Raw genomic sequence first — 16,727 nt, forward strand, 5'->3', positions numbered from 1 at the left:
TACAGACCTATCTCTCTCCTACCATTCATTGCGAAGACACTTGAAAGAGCTGTCTTCAACCAACTAACATCCTTCTTGTCTCTAAACAACACTGCATGAAAAGTGGGATTTTCGACAGTTACCGGCGCTGTAGATTGTCGTGGAAGTTCAGGTTTACGACTGCAAACGGCAATTTACAGGCAACACTGCAAACTGTCGGAAATTGTCGGAAATTGACGTGGGACTTGCTTGCCCCGTGACCCCCCTCCCTCTAATGCTTTAACATGTAAATGAGACTGCTGTGAGCTTTACAAATGCAAATGAGGGTAGCAGGGGGAGTTTTATCCCAGGTGACTCAAAGGTATTAACTTAATTCTAAAAAAAATACAATATTTATTTATAACGCAAAATTAAAAACAGCCAAGGCTGACCAAAGTGCTGTACAGGGCAATAGATAAAATGCAGGGCAGAAACAGGACAATTAAAAAAAAAAAAAATAGTTGTGTCAAGGGGTATTAAAAGTTTTCAAGGATGTTTTGAAGATGGAAATTGAGGGAGCTAGTCTGATATAGAGGGGTAGACTGTTCCAAAGTTTTGGGCCTGCAGTCGCAAAAGTGCAGTCGCCTCGTTTTTTAAGTCTGGATCTGGGCACGATGAGAAGACAGTGATCACTGGATCTCAAAGTACGAGATGGAGTGTACGGGCAGAGGAGTTTGGTCAGATATTGGGGGGCCGGTTTGTTAAGAGCTTTATACACAAATAGTAAAATTTTAAAAAAAAATCCTGAATGTGACAGGTAGCCAGTGGAGTTTGAATAAAATAGGGGTGATCGACTCATATTTGCGTGTCCCGGTGAGAAGTCTAGCCGCTGCGTTTTGAACTAGCTGTAGACGAGAGAGAGAGGCCTGAGATAGCCCAAAATAAAGTGAGTTACAATAGTCTAAGGCCATCCTTAAAAATATTCTTGTTTGCCATAACCCGGCCGACCCTGTCAATTTAGTAGCCTACCGACCCAATTATTTATTTTTTCCCCCTTTTAGTCCGACCGACTTGCCGGCTGAAACTTGTGTTAAGACCGACCGCTTTTTTGTAACTCTTCAAACAACTAATATAAATGCAATAAAATAATATTAGTTATTAAGTATTGTGAATATAAATTCCGTAGGCCTGCATACAAACATAAGCTATAGCAGTGTGATTTTTATTTCAAAATAAGAGATTTTTGTTTAACGGTAACACCAGTGACACAACTCCAGGGGACCACTACTTTCATTATAAATTTTATAATATGTATTCTGCATTTTTTTTTATATATATCATTTACATAATATATTTGATAGTTATGTATACATTATTGTATTTTAAATGGTGTAAAAATCTGTTATTGACCTCAAAATAAAGCATTTTCCCTCTGTACATGACTGTGGGGACGAGCACTTCTGTGGTGCTTGAAATTCTATATAATTCATAAAAATCAAATATTGCCACATTGATGGCTCAAGAGGGTGTAATTGTTCAAATAACATATTGTTTTATTTTAAAATGTAAAGAAATTGTAACCCTAAAGTGTTTTTTAAGTGTAATATTTCTGTAAAGGCTAGGGACAGAAAAATGGACATTTTCATAGAATGACCCTCTTACATTTTAGCTTAAATTGATATATTTAATGAAAGTAGCTAGATTAGTTACTATGTGTCATTAGCAATAGCCAATGTTATGTAAAAAAGACACAAAACCATTTATTTCAACAATTAATTTCAATCAGGCTTTGCCACAAAGGTAAAATGTGCATTCCATGCAAACAGCATCACAATCTCTTAGAGCCCAACCACTGTGCATAATACAACACGAACAGAAGATTGTATTTGACTCATGCTGCATACACATACGCAATGACAAGAATTATGCCTACTGTACATAGAGTTACAACTACGATTAGAGTTGTTTACATAAAATGTACCTCGTTTCTATTTTGCATTAAAAATGTTTGTGGCCCCTTTAAGAAATCCCTCTCTTCTCGCGATACTATTCACTTGTGCTGGACGCGTGCGCGCGACCAGAGAACGGCAGCCATTTTTCATTGTTCAGGAGAGCTCCATGACGGTGCGTGCATCGATCGGATTCTGTGTTATACGTTCTTCTTTCTTGGTAAATATTACTCCAATATCTTTAATATGCACAAATAAGTTGTGAAGCGAAGTTAAAAGAACATTTGATGTGTACATTTTTGTTTATAGATTCATTTGGAGCGCATGTGTGACGAGGGAACCTCGTGGTGATCGGACGGTAAAGGATTGGGTATGTACGTTTTATGGTTTATGGGGGAAATTACTGATGGCATGTTTATTTGATAAATCTGTTAATGAGTTGAATCTATATTCTGTGATTATACAGTATAACTTTATGGTTAAATGCATATTTCTGGTTCCGCATGGCATGATTAAACGTGGGTTGTGGCTTTGTTAAAGTGCTTTTATTTCTCTTGTAACTTAGGCCTAAGTTACCTCAGCCACTGCAGTATTCCAGTTTGTGTTATCGTATTTAATTGTAGCCTAACATATTTTGGTTTGGAGAAATCAATTTAAATCTGACCAGTTGCAGTGTATTACACTGCATTTCAGTTTGAATTGAGTTAAGTATTCTGTGGATTTGGGCATTGATCCACTGGTTAAGCTTTTTGTGACATTTGATTGTCATCTTCAAATTTACTGTAAACTGTTTCTACAATTTCTTTTTTTTTTCTTTTTTTTTTAACTAGTGAAATCTATTTTTTTTTCATGTGAAATCTCTTCGAACAAGGCAAACTTTTTTCTTAATCAGACTTTTATCTGTTTAATTGTGCTTCCATTGACCGCTGTCACTTATTTTAAACAGCAGTCAGAATAAAACCCCAATTTCAAAAAGCATAGTTTGCTTCCGGTGTGTATTTCTGCAATTTCACCCGGTTGCATTTTTTCTCCTTTGTTTAATTTTACTGTGACTTATGTTGTTCTTATTAATTTTACTGTGACTTATGTTGTACTTATTAATATCACTCTCAATTAATTGTTTTCCAGCTGCCTTAAAGACATATTACACGACAGTACGCAGGAGCTTCAGGTACAAACAACCAGATCTTGCATTGCAGGCGGAAGCTGTGGTGAATTCAGCTCGGAGTCGAGCGAGAAGAAAGACGGTAAGATTTATTAGATTAGATTCGTTTTTGGTCAATGTGACTATTTTTCAGGTGCATTAATAGATGTGTGTTGTCCATACGCAGTGCATTGCGCAGTATTGATTGTCTTTATTGGTTTTAACAGCTGCTAAAAGCGAGACAGAGTGTGCTAGCTGAGGATGAGGTGGGCCTTCGGAAGTGTGCTACCATAGACCTGATGTCTGATGAGGAAGACGGCATCGTTGGCGGGGTGTCTGGATGGATTGTGCGACCTCCGTCCTGTCGCAGCCAGGAGCTCACCGAGCTCTGTACCACGCTGCAGTCGAGATTAGAGTCGACTCCAAAGTACAGGGCAACGCACCACAGACGTCTGCAAAATGGACCGAATTCAGACAGAATGCCGCTAGTTACCTGCAGCTGTATTTTGTCAGGCCTTGTGAAATGTAAGAATATTCTGTTTTTCATGATTTCATCATAAAGCAAGAGGTCATGGGATTGATGGCTATTATTTGTTTAATAATTGTAAATAATCCTGTAATTTACAGGAAGCCGTATGCCATCTTCACACCTCTGAGACAAATTGTGGGTGCTACGAACTGGATCAAGGTAAAAAAAAAAAAAAATCTTACATTCTTTTATTTTTTTACTTTCATAAAAACTTACAAACATTTTAAAGGTAAGATTCAAAGAATATGCTTTCATTCTCTTGTATAAGAAAATAGATCCGTTATAGTTTACGATCTTAATCATACATTTTGTTTCCATAGAGTAACCTCGCCTCATAACGAGGGCGTAACCTCACATTTACTCAGAGCTATGTCTGCAAGTCCAGATTTTCATGACGCTGATCATGACGACATTGTAAGTAACTTTTACTATTTTCTCCTTGTTTCATTTTACTGTGACTTGAGTTGTTTTTATTCATATCACTCTCATTTAATTGTTTTCCAGCTGCCTGTAAGACGTACTACGAGACAGTACGCAGGAGCTTCAGGTACAAACAACCAGATCTGGCACTGCAGGCCGAAGCTGTGAAGAGTTCAGCTCGGAGTCGAGCGAGAAGAAAGAGGGTAAGATTTTTAGTCAATGTGAATATTTTTCACGTGCATTAATAGATGTTTTGTGTCCATTCACAGTGCATCTCAAGTCAAGTTTATTTGTATAGCGCTTTTCACAATACAGATTGTATCAAAGCAGCTTCACAGTATTAAATTAAAATAATACAACAAAGTTTGTTTCAAGAGGAATTTATTGATTGATAAAATTAAATTAAATATCCCCAAAATATCCCCACAGTATCACAGTACTGATTGTCTGTATTGGTTGTTTTTACAGCTGCTAGAAGCGAGACGGTGTGCTAGGTGAGGATGACGTGGGCATTTGGAAGTGCGCCACCATAGATCTGATGTCCGATGAAGTTCAACCACCAGCCAGGAGCTCACAGAGCTCTGTGCTACGCTGCAGTCGAGATTAGAGGCGACTCCTAAATACAGGGCAACGCACCACAGACGTTTTCAAAGTGGATCGAATTCAGAGAGAACGCCGCTAGTCACCTACAGCTCCGAAGATGAAAACAGACACTGAGCTTCCAATTTGTTGTGTGTGCAGATGATCTATGCTTTGTACATAGGTGTATATTGTTTTGTGTCTGTGCTAATAAAGCTCTTTCTTTGAATAAACAGCATGTCCCTGGCAAATTTTCCATTCCTTTATAAATTCATGTCCTTGATGGTAATAATAGTGTAGTCCATAGGTTAACAATGACATGAATATACCACAGAATAGCATATTATGAATATAAAAAAATAATTTATATATTATTATTTATATGAATATTATAATTTTTTGAATTTTTAATGAGCGAGGGTGACCAATAGTAACAGATCTGCCAACCAATCACGAGTGATTTTTCTTGTTTAAACCACGTGGGTTCAACCAATAGTGAGTGAGGAAATTCAAGCCTTTCTCTGGCGGGAGCTGCTATTCATATGGTAATTAGAGCCATTCACACCTCCGGCGCGAGCGCTCTGCATACGTCATGGTTCGTTTCCGACAATATTCGGCACAGACGAACGCGACGTTCACAGGCTGTAAATTGTCGTTAACTGCCGAAAATTAGGGAGATTTACGGCCGTTTACGGGGTCGGAAATCCCAATTTTCATGCAGTGCAACCAGCTGGATGTCAACCAATCTGGCTTCAAGAAAGGACATTCAACTGAGACTGCATTACTGTCAGTCACAGAAGCCCTACGGATCGCAAAAGCTGCTTCCAAATCTTCAGTCCTCATTCTCCTGGATCTGTCTGCTGCCTTCGACACGGTGAATCATCAGATCCTTCTGTCCACCCTCTCATCACTGGGCATCACAGGAACTTCACTCCACTGGTTTGAGTCCTATCTCACAGGTAGGTCCTTCAAGGTCGCATGGAGAGGCGAGGTATCCAGAGCACATCAGCTGACCACAGGGGTTCCCCAGGGTTCAGTTCTTGGTCCCCTCCTCTTCTCCATCTACACCACATCACTGGGACACATCATACAGGCACACGGTTTTTCCTACCACTGCTATGCTGATGACACACAGCTCTTCCTCTCCTTTCAACCAGATGATCCCACAGTAGCTGCACGGGTCTCAAGCTGTCTGGCGGACATCTCCACATGGATGAAGGAACACCACCTGCAGCTCAACCTGGCAAAGACTGAGCTTCTCGTCCTCCCTGCCAATCCGTCTCTACAGCACGACTTCACCATCCAGCTAGAGTCATCATTAATCACCCCATCAAGATCGGTCAGAAATCTTGGAGTAACGTTTGATGACCAGCTGACCTTCACAGATCACATTTCAAAGACAGCTCGATCTTGCAGGTTTGCACTGCACAACATCAGGAAGATCAGGCCTTTCCTAACTGAGCATGCAACACAACTTATCGTCCAGGCCCTGGTCATCTCTAGGCTTGACTACTGCAATGCCCTTCTGGCTGGACTCCCAGCATGTGCGACCAAACCCCTACAGATGATCCAGAATGCTGCAGCTCGTCTTGTCTTCAACGAGCCCAAGAGGGCCCACGTCACTCCTCTGTTCATCTCTCTGCACTGGCTACCTCTCGCTGCTCGCATCAAGTTCAAGGCACTGACGCTTGCTTACAGAACTATCACAGGCTCAGCTCCCTCCTACTTTCACTCACTCCTACGAGTCTACATCCCTACCAGACACCTACGATCGGTCAACGAGCGACGTCTCGTGGTTCCATCACAGAAAGCCACAAAATCACTTTCCAGAACATTCTCATTCACAGTTCCATGCTGGTGGAACGCTCTCCCCACCCTCATCCGGAATGCAGAATCCCTGACAACATTCAAAAAACAGCTGAAAACCAATCTCTTCCGTGAGCACTTAACCTTATAGATAAAAAATAAAAAAATAAAAAATAAAAATAAAAAAATCCTTTCCCTTCGAAACATCACTTATCAGGCTTATGCTACTCTGAATAATACCTGAACTTCGTATTTTGAGCACTTCCTGCGTTGTTGTTGCTTTTGCCTCTTTATGATGACTCGCTGAACTTAGTCCTAATTTGTAAGTCGCTTTGGATAAGGGCGTCTGCTAAATGACTAAATGTAAATGTAAAAAATTTATAAAGTTGGTCATAAATAGTTTAAAAAGCGTATTATTTTTATGTTGGTGCAGGATGATGTTTTCCTCTTTTTTCATCAGTCTTTTCTAGATCATGTTTGACTTTCTCCATAGTGTTTTAAAGTGGTCAGTGCCCAATAGAATTCATACATGTAAGATTCAGAGTAGACGTGCTGGTATACATTAATACGATATATCACAATGATGAACATGCATGATATTATTATTGTGGGCACTTTAAAATACCATGAATAATTATTTATTAATGATCATGCACGATATTTAATGAAACGCACATTCCCCTCTCTGACAGCAGATGGCGCTGATGAACAGCAGAAATGCAGCTGTTACCCTAGTAGTATATGCTTCTAAAGCATTTATTAATCTTAGTTCATTTCAACATTTAATAACACCTTTTACAGCACTTCAAAGCTCTAAATATTACACAATTTTATTGTTATTTTTAATGTGATGACCAAAAACATAATTTGATCCTCTATAAAATAATAAAAGTTGTAAAACTAAACGTTTCAAGATGTATGAAAATATGTTTGATTAATGATTAATGATTATCAGCAGGTATTTATAGGGTTTTGTCACTTTAAGACCAAAGTAATTATTATCCAAAATAATCAGTATTTCCCATACATTTATTTATGAAATCTGAACATTTTTCCTAGTCATTGGCTAATAAAGACATTTCTTAAGTCGCTAGTGTAAAATTTGGTCACATGCAAGTGATTTTACTTGTATGGAAAAATATTAATGACAAAAATTTTTAAACAAAAATGCAGTGCAGTGGATCACAGAGGATCAGAGGGTTAAATGAGTTGGCACTGGCATGGGATCTCCTGTGTTAACAGAAACCAACAGGACTTGGCTTCTTCATAATCTGCTTCTTGATAATCTGCTTCTTCAAAATCTGCTTCTTCATAATCTGCTTCAACATGCAGTAAGCCCAAAGCCAAAAAAAAAATATATATATATTTGTCCCTTCTAACGGTGGACATTTTTTATATCTGTGCTGGAGTCAGGAGACACGGTGAGAACACACACACACACACACACACACACACACACACACACACACACACACACACACACACACACACACACACATAATTATCTGTCCATGGGGTAAGAAAAATAATCTTAATATTCAAACAGAAACAAGATTATTTTTCTTACCCCATGGACAGATAATTATGCTTATTTTAAGCAAAAACTCACTTAATTTTGATCTATTTCCCCAGAAAACAAGACATAATATCTTATGGCATTTTATACTTTAGTAAATGAATCTTGATTTAAGAATTTTTGGGATATTTGGACTGGAAACAAGACAGAAACACTTAAGTAAGAAAAGCATTTTTTGCAGTGCATCTGCAGTTAGTTGTCTCACCAGCAGGGGGTGCACACGTGTGTTCAGGAAGACCAGAGCAACGGGTAGAGAGAGGCATTCATTCATCAAGTCTGCCTCTGTACCGGAGAATCTCTCTCCCTCTCAGGCTGTGTGTGAGATGTATGGCGGGCCGGAAGGTTCAAAAATAGGACTAATGATTTGTCGTGGGAAGTCACTTTACTATAGCCACTAGCTACTGACTTTCCCACTGATAGGCCAGCGGTGGATCTGTATACGTACCCTCCTCACACAGCGGGCGACTCAGTTTCCTCACACAGCGAGCGACTGACTCTCCTCACACAGCGAGCGACTCACTTTCCTCACACAGCGAGCGACTCACTTTCCTCACACAGCGGGCGACTCACTCTCCTCACACAGCGGGCGACTCACTCTCCTCACACAGCGAGCGACTCACTTTCCTCACACAGCGAGCGACTGACTCTCCTCACACAGCGAGCGACTGACTCTCCTCACACAGCGAGCGACTCACTTTCCTCACACAGCGAGCGACTGACTCTCCTCACACAGCGGGCGACTGACTCTCCTCACACAGCGAGCGACTGACTCTCCTCACACAGCGAGCGACTCACTTTCCTCACACAGCGGGCGACTCACTTTCCTCACACAGCGAGCGACTGACTCTCCTCACACAGCGAGCGACTCACTTTCCTCACACAGCGGGCGACTGACTCTCCTCACACAGCGGGCGACTCACTCTCCTCACACAGCGGGCGACTGACTCTCCTCACACAGCGGGCGACTGACTCTCCTCACACAGCGGGCGACTCACTCTCCTCACACAGCGGGCGACTGACTCTCCTCACACAGCGGGCGACTCACTCTCCTCACACAGCGGGCGACTCACTCTCCTCACACAGCGGGCGACTGACTCTCCTCACACAGCGGGCGACTGACTCTCCTCACACAGCGGGCGACTCACTTTCCTCACACAGCGAGCGACTCACTTTCCTCACACAGCGAGCGACTGACTCTCCTCACACAGCGGGCGACTGACTCTCCTCACACAGCGGGCGACTGACTCTCCTCACACAGCGAGCGACTCACTCTCCTCACACAGCGAGCGACTCACTCTCCTCACACAGCGAGCGACTGACTCTCCTCACACAGCGGGCGACTGACTCTCCTCACACAGCGGGCGACTGACTCTCCTCACACAGCGGGCGACTGACTCTCCTCACACAGCGAGCGACTCACTCTCCTCACACAGCGAGCGACTGACTCTCCTCACACAGCGAGCGACTGACTCTCCTCACACACTCTCCTCACACAGCGAGCGACTGACTCTCCTCACACAGCGAGCGATTCACTTTCCTCACACAGCAAGCGACTGACTCTCCTCACACAGCGAGCGACTCACTTTCCTCACACAGCGAGCGACTGACTCTCCTCACACAGCGAGCGACTGACTCTCCTCACACAGCGGGCGACTCACTCTCCTCACACAGCGGGCGACTCACTTTCCTCACACAGCGAGCGACTGACTCTCCTCACACAGCGGGCGACTCACTCTCCTCACACAGCGGGCGACTCACTTTCCTCACACAGCGGCCGACTGACTCTCCTCACACAGCGAGCGACTGACTCTCCTCACACAGCGAGCGACTCACTCTCCTCACACAGCGGGCGACTCACTCTCCTCACACAGCGGGCGACTCACTCTCCTCACACAGCGGGCGACTCACTCTCCTCACACAGCGGGCGACTGACTCTCCTCACACAGCGGGCGACTCACTCTCCTCACACAGCGGGCGACTCACTCTACTCACACAGCGGGCGACTGACTCTCCTCACACAGCGAGCGACTGACTCTCCTCACACAGCGGGCGACTCACTCTACTCACACAGCGGGCGACTCACTCTACTCACACAGCGGGCGACTCACTCTCCTCACACAGCGGGCGACTCACTCTACTCACACAGCGGGCGACTGACTCTCCTCACACAGCGGGCGACTCACTCTCCTCACACAGCGAGCGACTGACTCTCCTCACACAGCGGGCGACTGACTCTCCTCACACAGCGGGCGACTCACTTTCCTCACACAGCGAGCGACTGACTCTCCTCACACAGCGGGCGACTCACTCTCCTCACACAGCGGGCGACTCACTCTCCTCACACAGCGGGCGACTCACTCTCCTCACACAGCGGGCGACTCACTTTCCTCACACAGCGGGCGACTCACTCTCCTCACACAGCGGGCGACTGACTCTCCTCACACAGCGGGCGACTCACTCTCCTCACACAGCGGGCGACTCACTCTCCTCACACAGCGGGCGACTCACTCTCCTCACACAGCGGGCGACTCACTCTCCTCACACAGCGGGCGACTCACTCTCCTCACACAGCGGGCGACTCACTCTCCTAATGCGAGTCATGTACACATTGGCCTAATATTATAATAAAATCATACCCTTCTCAAATAGTGTGGTGGTGCAATAACTATATTTCAATATAGTGTTACATGTATGTGTTGTAAACGTCATAATATTCTGAACCAATAATCTTAAATTGATTCTCACTTTTTTTTTACCTTTATAAAGGCAATTTCCCCCAAACTGTCATCTTTAATGTTAAATGATATACATTTTAAGTCACTATATGGCTTTTACCAATCAAATTGACTATCAACAAAAATATTTTATCCCACTGCAGAGAAAACAGAATCTGCATCAGAGGTGGCATTTAGATATTCAAATTTTTTTATGCAAAACAAGTATAAAACACATTGTTTAGCCACTTTAAAATAGACACCTGTAAAGCTTTTGTGGATTTTATAAATTATCTTTAAAATAGAGTAATCTTAAAAAGTGACATTTCCATTTTTGCTGATTCACACTGGTATCTAAATAGGTAAAACATATTTCAGAGTTACATACACCATTATGTTTTTCTACATATCACATTTGTTAACTGTATGACTTACTTTCATGTTGTTGTTGTTTTTCTCCATCAGCTTTTTAGCAACAGATAACACCATTCAAAAGAGTATTCAACATGAATGCCCCATGAAGTTATATGAAATTTACATTTTTGGAAATTAATTTAAAAAGTAATACATAATGTTGAGTACTTGTGAGTTCTATCTAGCTTGTAAAAGTTCATTTAACTTGTGTCTGCAAGCTAAACTTGGGGAGGGTTGATACAGAGCAAATACCCCAAAATACAGAGTTGTCTCCATTTTGAGTTAGAGCAGCTGCCAGCAGCAGTCCTTACGTGAATTCGTATTGAGAGAAACAAAAGATTTTTCTTTTTAATTTGTAATTATCAATTAAAGTGCCCCTATTATGGATTTTTGAAAAATACCTTTCATGCAGTGTGTAACGTAGCTGTATGTGAATGAACAAAGTCTGCAAAGTTGTAAAGCTAAAAGTGCTTCATAAATAAAGTTTACTCAAAGTTGAGACTGAACAAAACTCAAAAAAGTCTTTGGACTTTGGATCACAATTTATTACAGATGCATAATGCTCACCTACACAGCTTTGGCCCCTAAATAGTGACTATTTCACTCAATCTTAGTGCCTCCAAGTATACATCTAAGCCAAAAGATTGACTTGACATTAGGGGATGGATGTGGTGGCTGACTTCTTCCAGTACAACCTCCTGAAGGGATGCGGGGGCCTCAGGAACTGCAACACCACCACAATCCATGGCAGGAACAGGACCATCCCAGTCCACTCCAAAGTTAGTGAAATCCATCTGTTAAAACCAAATACAATAAGGGGAGGGAAGGATGGAGTTATGTTTGGAATAACTACTGTTAAAAATGAACCAAATCACTACATTGCACAAATGTTTATGTCTTAATAGACAATTAAAAGTTGTCTTATGTCAAAATAAAAAGCCACAAGCTGCTGTCGCTTACAGACATTTTAAACCCCCTTAGCTGTTCCAAAATAAAATGCAAGTTTCCATAAAATAAACAAAGCAAACAAAATGTAATTTATTAATAACTAATAATTCTTCTATTATATGCAATTAAGATCTATCACCAATCAAAAATCTGACATGATTCACTCACTCACTCACTCACTCACTCACTCACTCACTCACTCATCTTTCCGAACTTATATGACTTCCTTTCTTCTGTGGAATATAAGATATATTATGTTTTATTTGCCCAAACATTTTAAGTCCATGGTAAGCCAAACTGTTTGGTTACTAACATTTTTCTACATATTTTCTTCTATGTTCAACAGAAGACAAAAAGTCATACAGGTTTGAAATAACAGGTTTGAGGTGTGATTAAATTATGACAATTTTCATCTTTGGGTAAACTGTCCCTTTAAGGGTTTATTTTAGCTTATTTTAACATGGAGACTTTTTTTGCTGAGGGTAAATTGCATTAAACAATGTTATTAAATTATTATTTGAAACATGTAAAATGATACATTTTCATCTCAAAATAAGATATTAAAGTTTAAAGTCTACTTACTGTATGTTCAGTAACAAAGCATTGAGTGCCAATCACAATTAACGGAGATTATTTTTGCGATTTAAAACATTATCCAACAGGGTGGAAAATAAGCTTTCCAAATAACATAAATCAATATTTACTAAGTATATAATAGTAGTAAATTGATCTCTCACATGTCCCACAAAATCGCATCTACTGTCCTGCAACAGAACAATAACCAGGTGGTCACCCTAATCCAAATCCTGCCTAATTATCTAATGTTGTTTTCATCCAACTTACTGGATCAGCTGGAGCATCTGTATTCAACAGTTGATCTGAAACCCACAACTGTTGTGGAGATTTGTTGCCTTCTGATGAGAGGGGATGTCGGTCCCACACCTATGGGGTGAGAATTGTCACAAATAAATGGAAAGAGATTCACAAAAATTCATCAAATTCAAAAATAAATAAAACGAGATATGAAAATAAAAATATATTTATAAACGTGTTTTATGTCACAAACACAACTCTGGCTGGCATTCATTTGTGAATCCGCGTATGCATCTGTGGATTTTAAAACACTTCTAGTCAAAGTGCAGACAACTCCACAAATAAGTGGACTCACCGTTTACTCAAGCCAATCAAATAAAGGCCATATTGCGCTGACCAACTGTAGTACGTTTTTGCTACAACCAATTAGACTTACACTCAGGGTGGGAACAGAATCATTTTGCACCCCTGAAAGGAGCTGTAATCTATGGGCACTTTGTTCAAACTGAGCTGAGCTGTTGTTTGAACACCCTGTTTCCAAAAGATTATTGTAGTTCACGGCTTCTTTATATTTTCATCGAGATCAGTGAATCAATATAAACTCAGGGTTATACACAAATTGATTAACACAGATCCCGAGCATCATGATCAGTAACACCCTATCACGTTGTTCCCTGTTTCTTCGGCATTTTCAAAGGCTCATAAAATACTGTGGCTTGGCTTGATACACACAGTCTAATGGTCTAACTCTAAACGAAATCCAAACATCTTTTTCTGTACCAATTTAATGGCCTAATAAATCTAATTTTATTTATTTGTGAATATGATTCAATTTTTGTGAAACTCTTTAAATTTATTTGTGAATCTTAATCTATTTATTTGGAATATTTCAACAATTCTGACCCCATACACACCTGTCTGAACAGGTCAAGGTCCCTATTCAGTCTAGGCACCATGACATAGTGTAGACAGATTAGGTGTTTTTCATTGTCTGGGTCCAGTGCTCCAATATCCTGCAGATACTGGAAAGCTGCATAATAATTCGATGTGACCGCACACCAGACATCCCGCCACAGACGCTCAATTCTTTGGTTGTGGACACTTCTTCCAGTAATATAGCTGGTCTTCTCAAAGTTGTAAACATAGAAGGAATAAATTAAACAAACAGTCCATATTACAACTAGAAATGGTATAATAGTGTGTATAAATATGCACACTACCAGACGAACATTTGGCTATAAAAATTTCTTCCAATGTGATTGTAAACTTTTCTCAGTGGTTCTCAGCTTTTTTTGGGGCCAGCTTCTCCCTTTCCATTATCCCCCCCATATAATAGCGGTTTGGATAATGGATACATATTAGTTATTATTTGTAGTACTGGAAGTATCATTAACACAGAATAATAATCAAACGTAATATTTAGGGAAACATGTAAACGCTAATTAAAATTTTTTTTTTAATTTAATTTCACTGGACAGTTGGAATATACTGTAATTATTTACATTTCCAAGAAAGACAACCAGCTGGAAATAAATATGTTTTAAACTCATAAATACAAATATAATAGAAATTTGTTGTTCAAACTTTAAAGCCACACTAAGTAGAAATTGTGTTTTTGTCAAACAGCGACCCCTAGAGTCGCTGTGGAATACTTGCACTGTCGTAAATTATATTATAACATTTTTACATGATTGCAGCTAAATCACAAGTAAATAGTCTATAGTCTAGGCCTACTGTATCATTTAATTTGTGTTGTTTTTATTGGAATGTAAACATTACAAAATGCCAGATAACATCAATTAAGTTAAATGTACGTCGCATTATTTCATAACATTGGCCGTTATGATGTCATTAGACATGATTATTGCAATTTATCATAATAGTTTGCAGATTGTGCTCGTTTACACTATTTACAACCTCTACGTTAGGCTTATTTATGATAATTATGTGAGATATTGAAAGCTGTTCTCATGATAATCGCAGGAATCAACGTCAACAGCGTCGTCTGATATCCCTCAGGACTACGTGATAAATACACCTCACAACACCTGAGTTCAGCTGGCAAACTAATTCGTGAGGCATAGCTATCTGATTTATCAAAACGATTCCATTTACACCTGGTCACATAAATGTATTTTTGCGAAACGGATTTAAATTCGATCTTCAATTCTCGCGCTATATGCAGATTTAATGGAGTGCACGTCACCGAAAGCAACAGATATGAGCTGCATTTTATAGATCATCAGCTAAAATTTCTAAATCAAAGACCGCAATAAGAGAGAGCAGTAACAGCCCTGGTAAGATCATTTCGTTTCTTTACTTTTAATGATGAAGATTGTGTGTTAAGCGTCTGCGACTTACTTTCACTTTGATTTGCGATAGTTTGCACATTGGCTTGATGCAGTTGCTCATCTGCGGTGATGCGTGTTCCAGCGCGTCGTCATATCTGGATATAACATATAGCCTATACAACGCTCTCACACGTTTAAAAAAAAAAAAAATTAGCATTTTTGGGAGGAGTACAATTTACATATGTGGTTTCAACAACCATATGCATTTACACTTGTCCAGTTTCGTCTGGAATGCGTCTCAGATCTCCTCCTGAAGTGGTTTGAGGGATCGGATTCAAATCCGTCTCAAATGCGTTTCGGAGGGCATTTAAACCTGGACTTTTCACGATCGGATAGCTATCCGATCTGAGAAAATGCATGAAGTGGCCAGGTGTAAACAACCCCCATGACAAAAACATACGCACGAAAGCCGAAAACAAACGCTGGTTGGCCTCTCACGTCCAAATTTGAGGAAGTGGTGGGGGAAGTGACGTATGCCGTAAAGCAGTCGAATTTTGTAGTTCTTTTTGTGCTCTTGTTACTACCCGAACACCGAAGTTACATAGTGCCAGTAAAAGCGATACAGACCCTGTCAGGCTATGGCAGACGTGTCATTCAACCTATTGTAAGTTGATGTACCATCACAAGGATCTTGGAAATATATTATGAAGGTTGAAAAGTTACATAGTGTCGCTTTAATTAGGGAGCCTATCAGAAACACCAGCCAATGAAAAAACAAGAATATTTCTTTATTAATTAATCCAATGGCAAACAAGAACAAAAAATGCAGCATTTATCTAAAATGTGTGTTTAGTTTAACAATATCAGTTTTTGATATTGTTACTGTATGAAGCTACTTTCATTGAAAGTCACAGCTGTACTGCAGACAAATAACAGAAGCAATGACGTAAAGAGAAGTTGCTATCAAAGCAATAGATCATCTCATCTAGTCGGACTGGTGTAAACTGGCAGGTTTTACACCCGTCTACATCAGACACTAGCAGCGCAACACATCCTAACAAAAGCATATAGAACCAGTTATTAATCAGGGGAGGCGGTATAAATTGAGTGTGGCAAAATGCAAGTTACCTGGTCCACGAAGAGGATGCTCCAACATATATCTCGCCACATCAACATTCTCACCGCCCTTGTCACTCCTCACTCTACTTGGCAAACCAAACTGCTCAACAGCCTCCAAAAAGGACTCCAAAACTGTCGCGGCCTGGTTGTTGAGGGTGTGGCCAGAGCCCGTCTACGGAGAGCCTGTCCACTCCCTATTAAGCCCTATTGTACCGAATTTTGGTTGTAGTACCACCAGAGTTCCACTGGGGGCGCTTGCCATAAGTGCAAAATGAATGGGAGTCAATGGGGCTAGACGGCTAAATTTGTCTCTTTCACCCGATTGCCGTTGAGAAATCTCAGATGTGATTGTAGATTTTGCAAGTTCAACATGGGTTTTAGGTCGAAAGTTGAATGAACGAGTACTTATGTCGTTTTGATTTCTTACAGGTTGAGTTGTTGTTGCCCATAACACGCTAGCATTCTGA

General features: G+C 40.8%; 2 long non-coding RNA genes across 4 annotated transcripts; both read left to right on the forward strand.

Moving 5' to 3' along the window:
- The first annotated feature begins 782 nt into the window (after positions 1–782).
- LOC309502083 lies at positions 783–3,057 on the forward strand. The gene is made up of 3 exons (XR_014207135.1): positions 783–2,127; positions 2,217–2,277; positions 3,036–3,057. It is a non-coding gene; the product is annotated as an uncharacterized lncRNA (long non-coding RNA).
- A 7-nt stretch (positions 3,058–3,064) lies between these two features.
- Positions 3,065–4,904, forward strand: LOC309502042. Of its 3 annotated transcripts, none has more exons than XR_014207083.1 (6): positions 3,065–3,154; positions 3,279–3,576; positions 3,679–3,739; positions 3,901–3,998; positions 4,085–4,203; positions 4,469–4,904. It is a non-coding gene; the product is annotated as an uncharacterized lncRNA (long non-coding RNA). The 3 variants fall into 3 exon arrangements; XR_014207084.1 differs by having other exon boundaries at positions 3,901–3,994; XR_014207085.1 differs by lacking the exons at positions 3,065–3,154; positions 3,279–3,576; positions 3,679–3,739 and adding an exon at positions 3,753–3,809 and having other exon boundaries at positions 3,901–3,994; positions 4,469–4,870.
- The last annotated feature ends 11,823 nt before the right edge of the window (positions 4,905–16,727 follow it).

This window comes from Leuciscus leuciscus (assembly GCF_965113295.1).
Source record: "Leuciscus leuciscus genome assembly, chromosome: 6".
NCBI classification, from domain to species: domain Eukaryota; kingdom Metazoa; phylum Chordata; class Actinopteri; order Cypriniformes; family Leuciscidae; genus Leuciscus; species Leuciscus leuciscus.